This window comes from Astatotilapia calliptera, chromosome 15 (assembly GCF_964374335.1).
Source record: "Astatotilapia calliptera chromosome 15, fAstCal68.1, whole genome shotgun sequence".
NCBI classification, from domain to species: domain Eukaryota; kingdom Metazoa; phylum Chordata; class Actinopteri; order Cichliformes; family Cichlidae; genus Astatotilapia; species Astatotilapia calliptera.
The window spans coordinates 1,522,622-1,539,721 of record NC_137436.1 but is presented as its reverse complement, the minus strand read 5'-3'; the positions used below and the strand labels follow the sequence as shown (position 1 = coordinate 1,539,721).

The 17,100-nt window shown below is 43.1% G+C and overlaps 1 long non-coding RNA gene across 1 annotated transcript; it reads left to right on the top strand.

Annotated features, from left to right (window-relative positions):
* Positions 1–2,367: 2,367 nt before the first annotated feature.
* On the top strand, positions 2,368–13,463 carry LOC113006870 (uncharacterized). Its single transcript, XR_003269817.2, has 3 exons — positions 2,368–2,418; positions 9,092–9,277; positions 9,701–13,463. It is a non-coding gene; the product is annotated as an uncharacterized LOC113006870 (long non-coding RNA).
* Positions 13,464–17,100: the final 3,637 nt, after the last annotated feature.

Sequence of the window (17,100 nt, the reverse complement as noted above, 5' to 3'; positions counted from 1 at the left end):
CCAAGCCGGGGCTCGAACCGACAACCTTCCAATTAGGGGTGGGTTTTTATAATCGATTCATCGATTAAAATCTATTCTGGCTTGGATAACGTAAAATCGATTCATTAAAATCCTGAATCGATTTTTTAATATAAATTTATTTTGTCCGAAATGCCAGAATCTCTGGTGACATCTCACAAAATTTCAAGAACCACCAAACAGTAAATGAGAGCAGGTACAGGGATTCTGCACATAGACTTAAACACACAGCACGACCCGCGGATCAGAATCAGTTAGATGTCGCCTTTCTCACAGTCGGGGCTGAAAGCCGACAGCTCGCTGATCCGGGTCCGCGCTTTGTGTTCACGCCCTTTATGCGCTGATTCTAAAGCTGTTAGTTTGATCTCTCTCCAAACAATATTGACCGAACCAGCAGCAAAAGAAGATCCAAACGCTTCACATAAACATCGTCATGAATTCACTCTTTTACTGTTTTGCTTCCATTGCGATGCGCAGCTCTCTCTCTCTCCCTCTCCCCCCCCCCCCCCTCTCTCTCGAACAGTTTCGCTTTCTTCATTATTCGCTTGCTTGTTACACCAGTCTACCGTTGCTTACAGGCTGTCGGCCGCTGTTTTTTCCCCTTTTACATTCTTCCGAAAAGAAAACCTAATTTCTGCTGTTCAATACTGAACAAATTGAAACTTTTTAAAATTATTCAAAATGCAAAATGCTTAGCCATGTCTCTAATAAAACCGCTGTAACGTCAGAGGTAATGTTGATTAATTAATGGTTTTCTTTCGTTTTTGATGTACTGCAGAATATTTTTATAAAATCCCAGGCCAGGAAAATCACCTACATGTTTTTCTGTGTTTTATCTTCAGCTACTTTGACACAAAGGCATCTGCTGTGATGCTCACACCTTGGATAAAGTCTTGAGAGTGTCAGCTTCCTTTTTATAGATACAAAAATATGTAAATGTCCTGATCTGAATTATATCTCTGACTGTCAAAATTTCCCAGATTTAAATCGAATCGAATCGAATTAAATCGAATCGTGGATCGAATCGATTCGGGACCTTGTGAATCGGAATTGAATCGATTCTAGAAATCAGTGACGATACCCAGCCCTACTTCCAATTACAAGACGAACGCCCAACTCTTGAGCCACGATCGCCCCGTTGTCCAGTATTCTTACATCGTTCCCTCTACCAGAACAAAAGAGAAACCTCTGGCTGCAGACAAGGTTGAGTTTCACTTTTCGATTACATTTTTTAAAAAGTCTCTTATTTGTAAAAGTTGCATCAAGTATATATGTTTTATTAGCCCATCACAGGGAGTGTACGGGCACATTCAGTGAAGGAAACATGAACAAATGTGCAGCTGGTAACGCAACATGGAAACAAACCTGGAAGCTAGAAAACTTCTTTGGTTTATGAAGAAACAATATTCATTCAAGTGAGCAGGCGCCATCTTCAGTGTCCAATATCGCCTTCTTCTTAGTGCGTCCGTGCGCTACATTAATGGTGTCAGACCCCGCCCTCAGGAAGAAAAATGTAAAGGAGGGAGTGAATTTTGAACTTTTAGCTGTAATTTCAGAAGTTTTGCACCTTTTCTTTTTGATAAAGACTCTTTTGCCATTCATTCTGCACCACAGATACACAGTTAAATGACAGCAAAGTTCCTGCTTTTCAACCATCTACTACAGATATTTTCATCTACCACAGTTCAAAAAATTACAAAAGGTATGTTTTATAAATACAGGGCAGTCTGAGTAGAAGCTTTTCTGTGTTTTTACACACATATCAAGTGATGAAACGGAGACGTGCTGCTTGTATTAAAATATTAGTTTGTTTGAAATCCATGGACTGTGTTTATTTGTTCAGTACTTCTGTTCTGCTCCTTTGCTTAATGAGTATGTCAGGGACCGAGCAGTAAGGCAGAGAGGACTCAGGTGTTTAATTCAAGAGAAAAACCCAACAATCATATGACCCCCTATGAGCAGCACTTTGGTGACAGTGGGAAGGAAAAACTCTCTTTTAACAGGAAGAAACCTCCAGCAGAACCAGGCTCAGGGAGGGGCGGGGCTTTATTGACCCATATATATGAAAAATAATTAACAAAGCCAAAAACTTAAACAGGCAGACCAATTAAAGAGGTCAACTCAAACTACAGTCAAAATAACAACTTAACAAAACCTCAAACAAAGAGAAGACAAACTGAGCCGCGAGGGAGCTTAAATCAGCTAAACCATCTGACACACAAGGGGAAGACAAAAATGGCTGCCATATAACCAACTAACACAAAACAGTTAAACTCCAAACACCCCCACGCAACAAAGCAAGTGGTTCAGTCCGATGAGGCTGTCAGCAGTACTTCAGATGCCCCAGCCCTTTGACACACCTTTTACTAACCAGGAAGGAGACGCCAAACCCCCACCCAGGTAAGTCAAGCGCAGAAAGATGATTTAATATAAATCAGAACTGTGACCTCACAGTGTTGATATGTGTGCACTCCGTACAAACATTAAAAAAAAATAAGCTAATTTAATAGAGAAACAACATATTTGAGTAGAATATATTTAAAGCAGTGACAGCAAAGTAAACTAAAGGTCAGGTGTGGAGCTTACCGTGTGTGGCTTTGCATCACAGAGCTACAACTTTCATGTAGACAAAAGGTAAGAAACATTGTTACTTTTAGATGGGAACAAGTGAAATGTGTCTGTAGATGTTTCTGACGGCCAGATCATCATGATGTCTGAACACAAACTGAAAGAAACATGTAAAGGCATCATATTAGCTCCAGATCACAGCTATATAACAAACATATATATATATCTATCCTTAGCGCTGAATGAACTGGGACCATGTCCTTTATCTGTGGTGGACTCCAGCATATGTTCTATAAATAACATGTTCCTGTTTAAAGCCCTTATATGACCCTCATGAAGTACTTTAATAATAAGAGCACTGGTTATTATGGCAGTTATTGAAGCCGTATGGGCAGAAATCGTAGTCTTCTAATTCTCCAGTTATTCAGAACTGCTGTGGTCGCATCTGGTTTCTCTCAGGTTTAAATCAATCCATGTCATGATTCACTCTGAGAACCAGCGCAGCCGCTCGGAGGTCCTCAAAGAGCTCGTGTATCTGGATCTCCTCCTCTACTCGTGTACTTGTAAAAGTTTGCGAGCGTGGAAAGTTTCGTTTAACGGTATCCAGAATGATTCCCTTTGCTTGAAGGCATTTTACATCAGACGTCCCGTTTTAGTGCTGGACGTGTGCAGAGGGGGATTTCCAGGAGCTGCCCTGGTTTTCTGACAGTCTGACTGCTTGATGGCGAACAGTTAAAATAGCTGAAATTCTTGTACGGAGAGTCGGCGGGACGTATTTATCCTTTATTTCATCGAATGCTGTACGGCACATTTGTTTTCCATTAGACATCCATTTCCAATATCAGTTTAAAAAGTTTCAAAATTCCAGATGATGCTCGTTTATGTTTTCCAAAGACAACCACAGAACTGCTCAAAATGAGTCACATGATGAAAATATACATTTGAAATATGTTCCTTTTAAACACTGTACCTCATTATAACACCCTACTGTGCTGTATGTACACTAATGGCTGACATTCTTGACAAACTTATTGACACTTTTATTGCTCTGAATTAGAGATTAATACATTCATTAGCATGTTATCATCAGTAGTAGTAGTCAGAGTGGAGACAGGAAATGTGCAGAGAAATTAATATGATCGACATACCAAACATGGATGTTGCACAACTCATGACATTAAAAAACAAAACAAACTCATGTTAATTATTTTCAATCCAGTTATATGAATAAATATTTAAGAATAGGAGTGAAGTGCTCATCACAAATTCATGGATGACCTTATTCTGTACATACACTGTATTTGGCAGTAGTGTTAAACTTTTGCATTACTGCTGTGTTATTGAGAACAGCCGTGGACAGCAAGTGATGTCAGACAAAACGTATCAATAGAATGATTGATAAAAGGCATTTTTATAGCTCAAAGGCATCGTTTTTGACACAAAGATGAATCATGTGAGTGTTCTGACTTTGTCTCATCTTGATTGGCCGAGTGGATGCTATTTTGTGTCTTTCAAAGCATTTACATCTAAACAAACCTACCCTACAATCCTGTTGCACTTAAACTGGAACTTGCAGCGTCCATTAGGGTTTAATGACACAAACCAAGTGTATGTATACTGCACTCTGTACTGTCTGTCTGTACTGGCTGGGCCAGTTTGAGTGAAACGTTGCATGAATTTTTCCCACATGCAGCAACTGGATGTTTTTTTTGGAGCAGATTTATTATAAGTCCAGTTTTGGGGGGTTTCCATTTATATTTTTACTTTCCCATCTGCATCCTTTCACGTGTCCTGCTCAGCGAATGTCACCCATATGTAAAATAATGATCACCCAAATTTGTATTTTCTTTGAGTCACCACTAAATACAGAAAGAATAAACTGAAAAAGTATTGTTGTGGATATTATTATGATGGAAAGAAAAGGACTGAAGGTTTCTCTGCTGCACAGTTTATGTCCAGGAACTCTGGTGTCCAACTGTTTAAAGCCGTGCCAGAGAGCCATTTGGAAAACAAGTCTTATACATAAATAACTCTTTCAAAAGGAACAAATTAGTTAAATCCACAGACATGGCTGAGAGGTAAATGCACAACAGTGATGTTGATTTGGCTCTTTTAATAGAAGCTTTTAAAAATAAGAATAGAGCGTAAAACTAGCTTTAATTTCCAGTTATGGATTCATTTTGTGCTTGTTACTGGAGCCAGATCAGAGTTTTACTTTTTAATTAAACAAATTGTTTAGGTGTTAGGAGGCAGAGTTTTTCCATAGCGTTCCATTCAACGGCGCTCGGCGCTCTGTATGCGACAGCGGACGAACGGCTCCATTGTACGTAGGAAACAAAAGAAACTTTATAGAGAGTCTCTGAAGCCGTGAATGTGAATATAACATTAGCCTTGAAATGAGTTTTGAATGCCCGTCTGGTACCGTGAGTGAGAGAAAGAACACGCACAACTCTGAGAGGCAATAACAGGTCAGATTTCCCCAAAGGTTCTGACACCGGCACCGAAATTAATTGCAGTCTTCTGAAGATGAATAAAGGCATTTGTGCTGTGATTAAGTAAGCTGGAGCGTTCCCTCCCTGCAGGCCTGAACCAGCATTCAATAAGCCCACAGCAGCGCCTGCCTGCCTGATGGACTTTGCTTCCAAGGAGCTGCAGAGCCTGACAGGAAACAGAATGCCTGCACACACACATTTGTATACTTGTCCTGTGGAGAAACGCTCCCCCACGCCCACGCCCACGCACGGGTTTCTGCGTGCAGCACAGGTTATATGTAAAATGCAAAAACAAATACAGGCCTGTCATTTTTCAAACAGCAGGAGCAATAACAGAACGCCTGGTACGCATGAAAAAGTGTGTGTGAAGTGGAGGCGCAGCTGACGCGCTGTGAACGAGGCCGTCAGCGGCTCGCCCTGATAAGAGCATGTTTATGATACTGTACGCGAGATCTGACTGACTGTCAGTGCGAATGGAGCCGTCGTGCGATTTTCATCGTCACCTCGGCTGACAACGCGGCCGCACAGTTTATAGCATCTGGGAGCAATAAAGTGTAGCAGAGATAGCAGAGCTGTGATGGAAGTTGTGAGAACTGCTGGACTGTATCGAGGTCGTCGGCTCTTTATGAACACGGGCCTCAAAATTTACGGCGATAACGTGTTCTACTTTAGATTTGATTTGTCTGACTATTAGTGACTTTAGGGGTGGATACCCCGAGTTGTTTAGGTAAAAAAGGCAGCCCGCACGGGTGAGTCATTTCTTCCATAAGCTGTCAGGAAGTTTGAGTTTCAGCAGTGCTTTTCTCCTTACGTTTTAAAGCTGTTTGGATTGCTGTGTTTTGAAAGTTTGCCATCTTCTTACCTGGATCAGTGTCAAATCCTATGAGCCGGCGAGATTTACTTTCCTCGCCGAGTGCCACGCAACGGATCGGTCTGGTCAACGTTACATGTCGACCGGCAGCCAAATCGTTTGCGAGCTGCTTCTCACTCACACGATTTTCTTGTTTATGTTAACTTAATCTCTCTGACAAACACTGTTCCACTTCTCCTTGCAGTATTCTCCTTACATCCATGTGCACTTATGGAAGTCGGAGCCTGGAGAGTCATCGCCTAGAAAATGTTTAAAAAGCATTTCTAATATTCCATCATTTCCAGCCTAATATTTGGCAGGGAGGCGAGGGGATATGTAATATCAAGGCATGCAAAAAGGAGTTAACGTCTGCCTCTGTTTTCAGCTCGACAGCAGGAAAAGTCTAAAAGCGTAGCCTTGGGCCTGCGATGCACTCAAAGCTCTGACATTTGCTGACATTCGGTGTAATATCATTTATTTTTTGCTTTTAAGGGTGCTCTCATTTTCTAACTGCCTTAAAAAAACCCTCAGAGATATTGAGCTGAATTTACCCTTTAATTATCTCCACCATCGGGTTTGTCTGCACATTTGGCTTCAATAGGCACACTGCGATTATCTAATGCAGTGTTTTTCTTTCGGATGCTGGGCTGGGACACGGCTGTAGTTCCAGGGACAAAACAGATTCCCAAATTACTCGAGGGAGGTTGATGTTTCAACCTATTAAAATTCAAAAGTGTACACAATTAAAAACAGGCAGATTCATTACTGTAGTGCAGACTGTTAATCTATATTTCACTAAACTTTTATACACAGTGCGCTTTGGGGAAACAAAAACCGGAGAGAGCAGAAATGAAAATCTATTGTTGGCAAAAGGATGTTTTCAAGTCAAATTAAAGTATTTGTGGTGTTCTGTTGCAGTTCTAACTACTGACGTGGCTCCAGGGATGGTCCACACGGTCGCACTGCTGTTAAACTTGGCAGAGGCACACATGCTCCACAGAGGATTCTGACTGCTGCTGATCCCCTCAGTTGTTCCCTTTAGCACCTCTGTGAGGCCGACATTTTCTACCATATTGGGTGGATTTCTATTATATTTGGTGCGGGCATCCACTGTCCCTCAGGAGTCGCGGTTGCAGCTTTGGTGATCCTCTGACTTTTCAAATGGTAAATTTGCCAGAAAACCACAGTGCATGGCCAAGTCGCTGTGAAGCAAAGGAGAGAGGAGCTCTGCCAGCCTCTAAGCTTTCTTCTAACATTTGAGCAAAATAAGAAAAGCAGTACGATAAATATCATAAATGTTATTCCTGACACATTTATGGTCCCTTGTGTTTAACAGGTCAAATGCTAAAGGTGTGTGTGTGTGTGTGTGTGTGTGTGTGTGTGTGTGTGTGTGTGTGTGTGTGTGTGTGTGTGTGTGTGTGTGTGTGTGTGTGTGTGTGTGTGTGTGTGTGTGTGTCTTCAGTTACGTTTGTGAAAATAACCCAGATGAAAATGAAGTACAAAAAAATATCCACAAAAACAAAACCGAAAAATGTATTGTATCATTATCTAAAAAAAACTGCGGCAAGTTTCAGGTATAAATGAGACAAAAGGTTCCCAAATGCTGACATAGGGCTGGAGAGCGTTGCAGCTGCCTGGAAGGATGTGGACAGACCCAGTTTAAGTAAATGGATTTCACCGACACAATCACGGACGAGCAACGAGGCTTTGATAGCATCTGGGGCTCCTTCAGAAACGTTCCTGCTAATAAAGACTTTCCCCCTTTGGTGGAGACTGTTGGGGACGGTTCATGAGTGTCCCTCTGCAGGACATTTGGGAATATGTTTATTGCTCAACACTGGACGATTACTTTCTAATTTACGTGTATTGTATACCTGCGAGTGAGAGTAATGTATGGTGGGAGTCGCACACAATTATCCCCCCTCCTTTGTTTGCTTGTTTGTTGCTTTTTTGTCCTTGATGCTGTCATATGTGCGACGGTGGTCTGTGTAGCTTGTGGTTTATGTAAGTTTAACTACTTGTTTTGTTACACTTACAGCTTGTGTACAGAGCTGTGTTCAAAAATAAATACAGAAGAATAACTTGTGTTACTGCACAGGAGTGATTTCAGCCATCGCTCTAACTTAAACTCTCCTGAAAGTCATGGGCATGAAGTTGGGGAAGCAGCTGGGAGGGCACGGCTCTACAGCAGCCCCCTGTGTGATGCTTGTTAAGGTTCAAAAATTGAGGAAGGAGAGTACAAACAACCATTGGTCCAGAAGATCTTGGATGGATCATCTAGACACTCTCACTAGTGAAGCTTTAGACCATTAATGAACCTGAACATCAACTCAAATAAGCACAGATATGCAATATGTATAAAATAGTTATAACTGCACCTGGAATACAAAATTAATATAATAACTTGTATGCATAAACATCTTAAGGCCATCTTAAAGCTATCTGTTACATTGTTAAAGCAATGATCAATTTGAATAACCTAGTAATTCAAATGGCCTCGTCTGGCCTGCTGCTCAGAATAACCTAAGACTGGTTTCACTTCTGCAAACTCTCTGCAAGCCTGTTTCCTGTCAGCCTGTGACTTAGTCTTTCTGAAAGACACACACTGTTCAACCTCTGAATGCAATATAAACTACAGATTATATTATTAATGCAATGGTGATGATGATTATTCTTTAACAATAGCAGTAAAATAATTTCCCTGCTCCACATGCTGTAGAGCCATTAAATAAATGAAACGGACCTGGAATTTTTAAATTTCAAATTAAACATGAAACTCATTTGTATTATTTCTATTTATTTTTCCTTTCATTTGCCCGTATTGTGTGAGCACAGCTTTCATTAACCCTGAAAAACAGATTTACTTTTTTTGCATGTAAACCAACAAACTCTGCACAGAGTTAATATGCAGTCTGGTACCGAGACGAGGAGCTCGCATGCCTCTGAGGAGGTCTGCTGCTTTGTTGTCAGTTCTCTCTTGTAGCGCAGCTTAACTGTGTAATACTGTAAAAAACACCATTATTGAGTCAGTAAAAACATTGCAGACATACCACACAGAGACAGACTGCAGACCTTTCTGTAGATATCTCAGCAATGTAAAACTGGCTTTTTCCAAGTGTAACTGTTTTATTTCTGCTCTCTGCCTCTCCAACTTCTGCTTCAGGAGGAACTCCACTTCACTCAGCCCTTGACCTCAACCTCAGAGAAAACTGCCTCCTGATCAAAAGAGAAACACAAAAACCCTTAAATGCCACTTTGCCCAAACCAGAGACGTGATAACACGCAACACCTGCACTGTAGCCACCGCTCTGATTTTTGTGTGCTCATATACGGCTCCGCATCTATAAAGGTGAATGCACCAATGTGGAAAACTATAATAACAGGAAGCTACTGTTTTGTTTACAGTATAGTACAACGTTTTAATTTATTTAAATTTCAGTTATTTTTGATATTCAGACTTCTGTGGACATCTGATGTGGTTTCCTCTGTTTATGTAGACTGCAATATGGATACTAAAATTACACCATTGTGTTATACTGCCGAATATTTTGCACAAGCACGCTCTGACTATCCCAGATTACTCTAAGTACACTGTAAAATAACAGCCAGCAAATCCAGATTTCTGCTGGACTCTTTGAAATCAAGTCCCTGTACCTGTGTGATGTGTAATTTTCCACCTGAGCGTCTGTAATATTTCACTTCAAAGTAAAACGTTTCTACACGGTGATGCTCAAAGCCACCCAACACCTCCTGTTTCCCTTTCTTCTCTCAGGCAGCAGTGAAGCGTTCATCACTGCCTAATGATCGGAACCACGAAGGTGATCTTTATAAGGTGAAGCATCTGCAAACAGACATGTGTTGGAGGCACTTCATACGTCAGAACCTGCCTGCGTGGGTGATCGGTGGCAATTTTGTGTCAAAATCTCACCACAAATCAGCGCGCCATGAAAAGGAGAACGTCGAGAGATGGTCTGTGCTGAAACCTCGGACATGTCGAAGATGCAGAAAAGACTAAAAGCTCATCTGCTCCACTCACCGTCTGCTGTTTGCCTGTAGTTTCTTAATAATTCAGAGCCAGAAGACCAGAGTCTGCCCGGCTCCATTTATTTATCTGTTTGTTACCGTAGCACCTCGCGACCTGTAACTGTCACACACACTGCTCTCACTTCAGTCGCAAAATTATTTATTAGGTATGAACAGAATGGGGGGAAAATAAAAGCCCCGAGTCACAATGCGTCTTTGTGCGGCCGTTAAACCAGCACATGAATTATTTCCATTGGAAGTCACCCCCCACCCTCCTATTTTCCCATTTTGTTTTTATCACTTTTCAAGTTTTTAAGTGTGCGTCGTGGCCTCCCCCCCCTCCCCTCTCGTTTGAAATGTATCGTTGGCAGAATAATGGAGAATTACCCTGTCTATAAAAAGCTCCTGAAGTCAGGAGGTACACCGCTGCCAAACGACACTGAAGCAATTACCGTATGTTTCAACACCCTTTTCATAGGAAGGGATCTGTCTCGAGGGCCACTCACCGTGGGTATGAGACTCATTTGGTTCACATTACCATATCCTCCTGCAGCACAGTCGAGCCCTAGCTGTCACTGCCTCATCTATTCAGTGTCTGTGTGTGATGACTGTGTCCTTGCATCAACAGAGGATGAAGGAAGAGAAAGAGAGAGAGACGGGGGAAAAAACGTGCTCGCAAACATGTCTTTGTTTTCATTTCTCAGGCATCAAGCGAGAAGCGAGTCTCTGCTACTCGAGTGACCCGACGTGACTGAGAAATTAGATTAAAAAGGAAAAAGGGGAGATGGAGGGCTCTTCCTCGCCGTCTTGGTGCTGTTGGGGAATTGTGTATTCAGCAGATAAAGGTGATATTCGCTGCCTTTCCCTTCTCAGAGAACAATGCTATTGTTGAATGTCACAAAAGGAGCAAGAGGATTCTCAATAAGAACCCTGAAAGATGGTGTGATTTGTTTCTCTCCCGCTGTTTCATCTCCCCAGATATTTCCAGCGCCGCCCTCCTCCCTCTCTGTCCCCTTCTGGCGCTTGAACTCTGAGTGGGTTTGCTGTTAATTGGATTCAGATTGCAGAGATAATACAGTCTTACGCAGAGCACTGCTTGGCCCGGACATGTCGGCTTTTCCTGAGCTCGGGCCTCCGGTTAATGCAGATGAAGTAAGTACGGTAGCCTCGCAGAGAACGTGTGAGGAAACCGTCTGCTGTGCATCTGCACGCCAGGCGGCATCGCCAGCGGGGAGGAGGTCACCCAATCATTAGTGCCCCGGGGATGATGTCATCCTGCTGTGCGCCGAATGCCAGTCAGCACCCCAAACACACACACGTGTCCCTCCCTGCCTCAGAGAATGCATCATCACCGCTGTACCGCTGACTCAGCGTGGTGTAGTTGTTTGTGTGCATGTACGATTGTGCGTTTGCATAAGTAACCTTGACATGATGTGCTAACAAAAAACATTTTTAATGGGAAGTCACACTAAAAGAGCTCGTTCTGCCACCAGTCTGAGCTCCAGCTGTCAGTGAGGATAACTTTCAAACTACCTGTCTGGCCTGCCGTGATGACGAACGTCAGCATTAAAGTCAGACTGTAATTCCACAAATCATGCACTTCCTATTTGCGAATCCCAGGAGGGAGGAAAGTACCTTTTCCCGTTTGTTTTAAAGGGCCGACTGAGACAAAGGCCTTTACATGTGGAGGAAGTGCGTTTTGTTGCTTCTCCTCGGATGAGGAATGTAGCCAGGAAAGAAGCGACGCAAAACGAGACGGCAAAAGGAAAAGCAGCGAAAAAAAGATGCACGAGTGGTGGCGCATCAAAAAGCTGCACATTTGTTTTCAATTTCCGGCAACGATCCCTGAAACCAAATCAGAGCGCTCACGCTGGAGGGCCAAATTGGCACGAAACATGCTCTTACCCTCCCACATCACCCCGTTCTGCCGTTCTCTACAATAATATTTTCTTTCACAGGCAACGAGCATGTTTGATCGCCCCTTTTATTAGAGAAGAGGCCCGCTTCAGAAGTGCCTCCCTGCCGCCCGTTCCCACCACTGTCGCTGTCTGTCTTCGCCACCACACGCTGTGCAGCCTGGCGCGGGGAACGCGAAAACTCGGGGCTCGGGGGCTCAGATGTGGAATAAAGCGCCAGATCGGGCCTCGGTTCTTCCATCCAAAGGGTCATATTATGTTCAGAGGCTGGCTTTCCTCCACGAAGCCAGGCTCCTTATTGATCAATAAGACAAGTCGCCTGTTTGCATTAATCCCACAAGCTGCCCACATGCAGGAATCTGCAGCACAGGGGAAAAATCTTCCAAGAGGTAATTTCTTCGTGTTTGCAGCGAAGAGGTCTTGGGAAAAAAAATCCCAAACTCATTCTGTTTTTATAGTTCCCCTCACTGATTCTTTTATAAGCGCACAGACTTGGCAGGCAAATTCGGGTTTCCTCCCCTGACTACGAAGGAAAAAAGTACCACTTAATGTCTATCCCCTTTGTTCTCTGCGTCGAGTCAAACCATTGGATGATTTACATCAGAGGTTAGGCCCAAGGTATTGTTTGAAGGCGAGCTTGGAATTCCTACTGCACTGAGCGTTTCCTCTATTTTCTTTAGTCTGGCTTGCACATCTTGACCATGACAAGTAGTGAAATGCCAACATGCCCCAGATTATCTCTTAAGGGACAAGTGTGCAGGAGCCTGCTTCCTGCCTGCATTGTTCCAGAACAGTATCCTGTTTATTACAGCTGGATGAGCCGCAGAAGAATGGCTGGGCAACACCTACATTTGTAGCTGTGGTCATGCATTAAATTGGGACTTTTAGCAGAGATAAGAGGGAGCGCTAAAGTTGAGAAACAGATGTCCAAAACAAAGCCGTCAGTCTTCTTTGTCTTCACAGATTAAAACGATCGCGTCCACTCCCCTTTCTTAAATGCTTGTTGAGTTTTCAGATCTTGTGCATAAAAATGCTCATTTTGTATGTTCGCTCAGCGGCTCTGAGGAGGCAAACGCTTATTATGGAGCTCTCTGTTTTTTCGCGCTGATGGATTACCTTGTTGAATTTACAGGAGAATGTATCATAAATCACTGCTACGCTGACCTTTCCTTATAAAATGTGAATCAAAAGGGAGAGAGCTGTTTTGGGTGCAAACTATCAGACTGCTTTGGCTGAGGAAGTCTTTCAAGGCATCTGTCAAATATGGATATTACAGTAAAGCACTGATGTAAGCCAGCAGACGGTAAAGAAAACCCTGAGTTATGGCTGTGGACAGAACATAACCTATTCCCTTCCATATACATGATTACAGTCATTGACAAGCACATCACACTGTGTTTTTACTGAGCTTTACGTGGCCTTGTTCTGACTAAATGGACACTGTGAATGCGTGACTATGAAAGTCAAACTGTCACTCCACTTTAAACTGCTTCTTTGTGCTCTGCCAGTACTCGCACAGAATCTTATTGTGACGTCGTGTACGTACAGCTTTTTCTCCTGGGAACCAGCTCCTGTGTCGGAGTTGAATTAAAGCGTCACAGGAATGAATACAAAAATTCTGAAATGAGTTGACAGCAATTTACACTTCATCTCATTTCTTTGAATGTGGGTTTTGGCTGCATGAAGCAGGGTCTGAGGTTAACACAGTCGAACACCTAAGCAAATACTCCGCTCATGAAAACGTTCACGTGTCCCACAGAAGGGGTTTGACAGCCCTTCTGTAATCTCGTTTTGCCACCCGAAACCCCCCCCCCCCCCCCCAAAAAAAAGGAAATAAAATAAACTACTGCACTCAGTTGTTTACTTAAAATTCTTGTTCAAATTCATATGTAGTGTGAATATGTGTTGCTAGCTATAGCCTGGAACCAGTTAGCATAGCTTAGCACAAAGAGTGGGTACAAACCAGTTAACCTGACTAATACCCAGATCAAAGGATGACTGTAAAGAGCATTTGACAAATTTCTTTTGCCAAGACAAAAGGTTAATTAAAAACACTGAAAGATACTGGTTGGCAGATTTCACCATTGAAAAATCTAAACGGTAAGCTAACCGAAGCAGCTACTAGCTTCAGTAAGTGGCATTCATGTCATGAGTTCTCACACCTGCCATGAGGCAGGAAATTCTATGACTTTGTTGAATTAGTGCTAGAATGCTAACAGTGACTGAATAGTGAATCTGCATAATTTTAGTTTTTATATGTTAAAGATGAAAAATGATATCTTTGCAAGAAGACCTGCAGAACCTGCAGTCAGCTGAGACTGAGCGACAAAACGTTTCTCCCACTGAAAACGTCCAGATGAACAGAATCAACCATTTGTGGATTTGCAAGAAGACTTCCTGTAAAGAATGGGCAAGCACTTTTGGACTTGACTAAACACTTTCTTGACACATTTAGTTACTCATTTTGTGTCATACTGAACAGGTGCCGTTTGTAAATCATGGTCATACGACTATTAAAACATCAAGATGTTGACGGCAAAAATATTTATCTCGAGGCTTCATAACAGAACTTTACAAATCGTCTCAGCGGGTGACCTCATGCTAGCTATAGCCAAACAAACCCGTTTGGCTATGGCTAGCAAACGCCCTGTGAAATCACGTTTCTATGCTGTGCTGTTGAGCTTCTGTGGAAGTTTCTCCCACCACCACGTCCTCATTCTTTTAATGCTGTCACAGCAAAGAGTTAGAGAAAAATTTAAACTGTACATAATTCTTCATGCTATCGTTCCAGCCATGCTAATACTTTAGTTCTTGATAAAACCTTAAAAAAACATATTTTGGCCATTCAACTTAATCAAATCCTCTATCCCGGCACAAGTACAGTCATTCTTGAGCATGTTTCTCCAAATGAAGTAAACTATTTGACAGAGATTATCCTCGGGAGAGACTGCCAAAGTAGAGTATTAACAAAGGGCAACTTTCCCGCCACGCATTTTTCACGCCAGCAGCACAAAGTGAAATTGGTTTCTGAGCTCCTAATGCACCGGTCTCCCCTGTCAATGGGTGATTAGCTGAAAGGGCTTTCATATTATGGCCAAAGTTGCAAGGCTCCTTTCAGACGAGAGTCTCGTAAAAGTTCGGGAGGTTCACTTTTCTCATTAGGTTGGAGTCAGCTTCGATTTCCTGTGTGAGCGTGGAGTGGCAGGCCTTGGGTGACTGTTCTAAATGTAAATCATGGCTGAATGGAATTACACCGACAGTCAGACATCTGTATTTTAATTGGCCCCCGGCCACTGCCCCCCTTCTTCCCCTTCTTCACTCCCCCACCCTTTCCAGCCCCTAGCAACAGGCTCCCACAAAAAAAACACATTAATTTATATCCCTGGCGCAAAGAATACACCCGGCTGGTGTGTGCAGAACAAGGGGAAAAGGGCCTGCAACCTACATGGCAAAAACAATATTTAGCAAATGAAATCACTGCTACCATCCTCGCCGTAGCATCAGGATGACAAGGCGGCCCAAAAATATTTCACTTGGCCACTTGCTGTGGGTTCCTGCAGCCTTTGCCCGCACATGTTTGTTTTGACTCGAGGCTGCTTATTTTCACTATAGGCTATCTGGCCGTGGGCTGTTAATTGTGAAGGGATCTGGACAGAATGGTGTGTTTTGAGGAAAGGGATTATTTCAGTCAGTCCAAGTGAAGTGTGTATACAGCGGGCCTGCTGTTTAACCGGGGTGGTCGCTGTGCACTTGAAAGGAGAGGCGGCTGGGAAGAAAGACAGAAGTAGAAGAGAATAATGGCGAAATTGAATCTTTCTGAGATGAAAGCGTCGCAGGCTGATAGAGCGATGATGACCACACATCCTAATGAGCAAAGTCGTTAGGATGTGTGGGAATCCAGATGCAAACCTCAGTGTGTTGTTAGTTAATAGTAACAGGAAACCACAAGGCCGTGTTGTGTTGAGGACTTGGTGGAGATGGGAGCGAGCGGAGACCTCAGATGGATTTATGGATAATAGGTTTATTGTACAAGCTAATTGTTAGAGGATCTGGGCTGCGTGGTGCGTTTGGAGAAAAGGGATTATTCCGATCAGCGTATCCCACCGGTGGAATGTGTGGCTGGAGTCCAGCGTTGGGCCTTGGTGTATGGAGGACACTGTGTCTGGACGAATAAGAGGTGGGAATGGGAGACGGTGAGAAATGTGCTTTGACTCTAAGACAAGCGCCTTAAACCAGAAGAAACAGTGGACTCGTTAGACTTGAGCAGAAGGCTGATGAAAACGCCTCATGCTGAGGCCTCGGCTGAATTTACTGCGTGGGAATAATTGAACTATGGATTTTCTTTTGTTCATGTACTTTTTTTTCTTTTGCTTTGCTTTTATTTATTTCCCCTAAGTTCTTTTCCTCTAATCTGCCATTTGCCACAGGATTTACATCCCAGTATTGAGTACACCCAGAGAACCACTCAGCGGAATAAGTCCATTACTCACTCAATTACTGGAACAGCACGGCCTGCTGGGTTGGGTTGGGGGAAAGGCAGGATGGAAGGTCTTGCGGCTACTGTAGGACTTTAGTGTGTCAACAGTTTTGGCTAAATTTCACTCCGTGTCTTTCTGCGGGGCTCCTCTCCATCCCGGGAAGCTATGTATTTAGGCCACTCAGATTGTAGGTTCATATCGAGCATTTGTCATTTAATTTGGCACTCGGCAGTTATGTGGTGATGAATATTAACATAATATGCCCTTCCCTGGGCGTTCTGTTGTTTTTAGCTGTATGTATTTAGATACTTTAATTACAGAACAGAAAATGTGATTTATTATAGAGTGCAGCACATGCGCCGCTCCTCAGGGCCACGGTGAACAGCTTGCCATTGTTGCAGGCTGTGTGATACTGAGTAGCTAACACACTGGGGTCCCCTCTGCACTGTATGTAACCATATATGGAACAATCACCGCTGAAATTATTTGCTTTGCCTGGGAATCCTTTGAGAGAAGGTGCGCACACACACTTTTATGTTCCAGCTCTCCGTCTCTTGTTTATTTGCAGCACAGCGCCAGGCCTATCGAGCACCGTCTTAGCTTTCATCTTCGTACCGTGTAGCCAGGACTTCCTCCTGCTTAGTTTGTGCAGACATCTGGTATTGTGGACTTTGGGTCAGGGGCCCCGCTCAGGAGAAAAGATGAGATATTAGCATGTGGAGAAAGAGAAAGCGAGAGGTAAAGACAGACAGGAA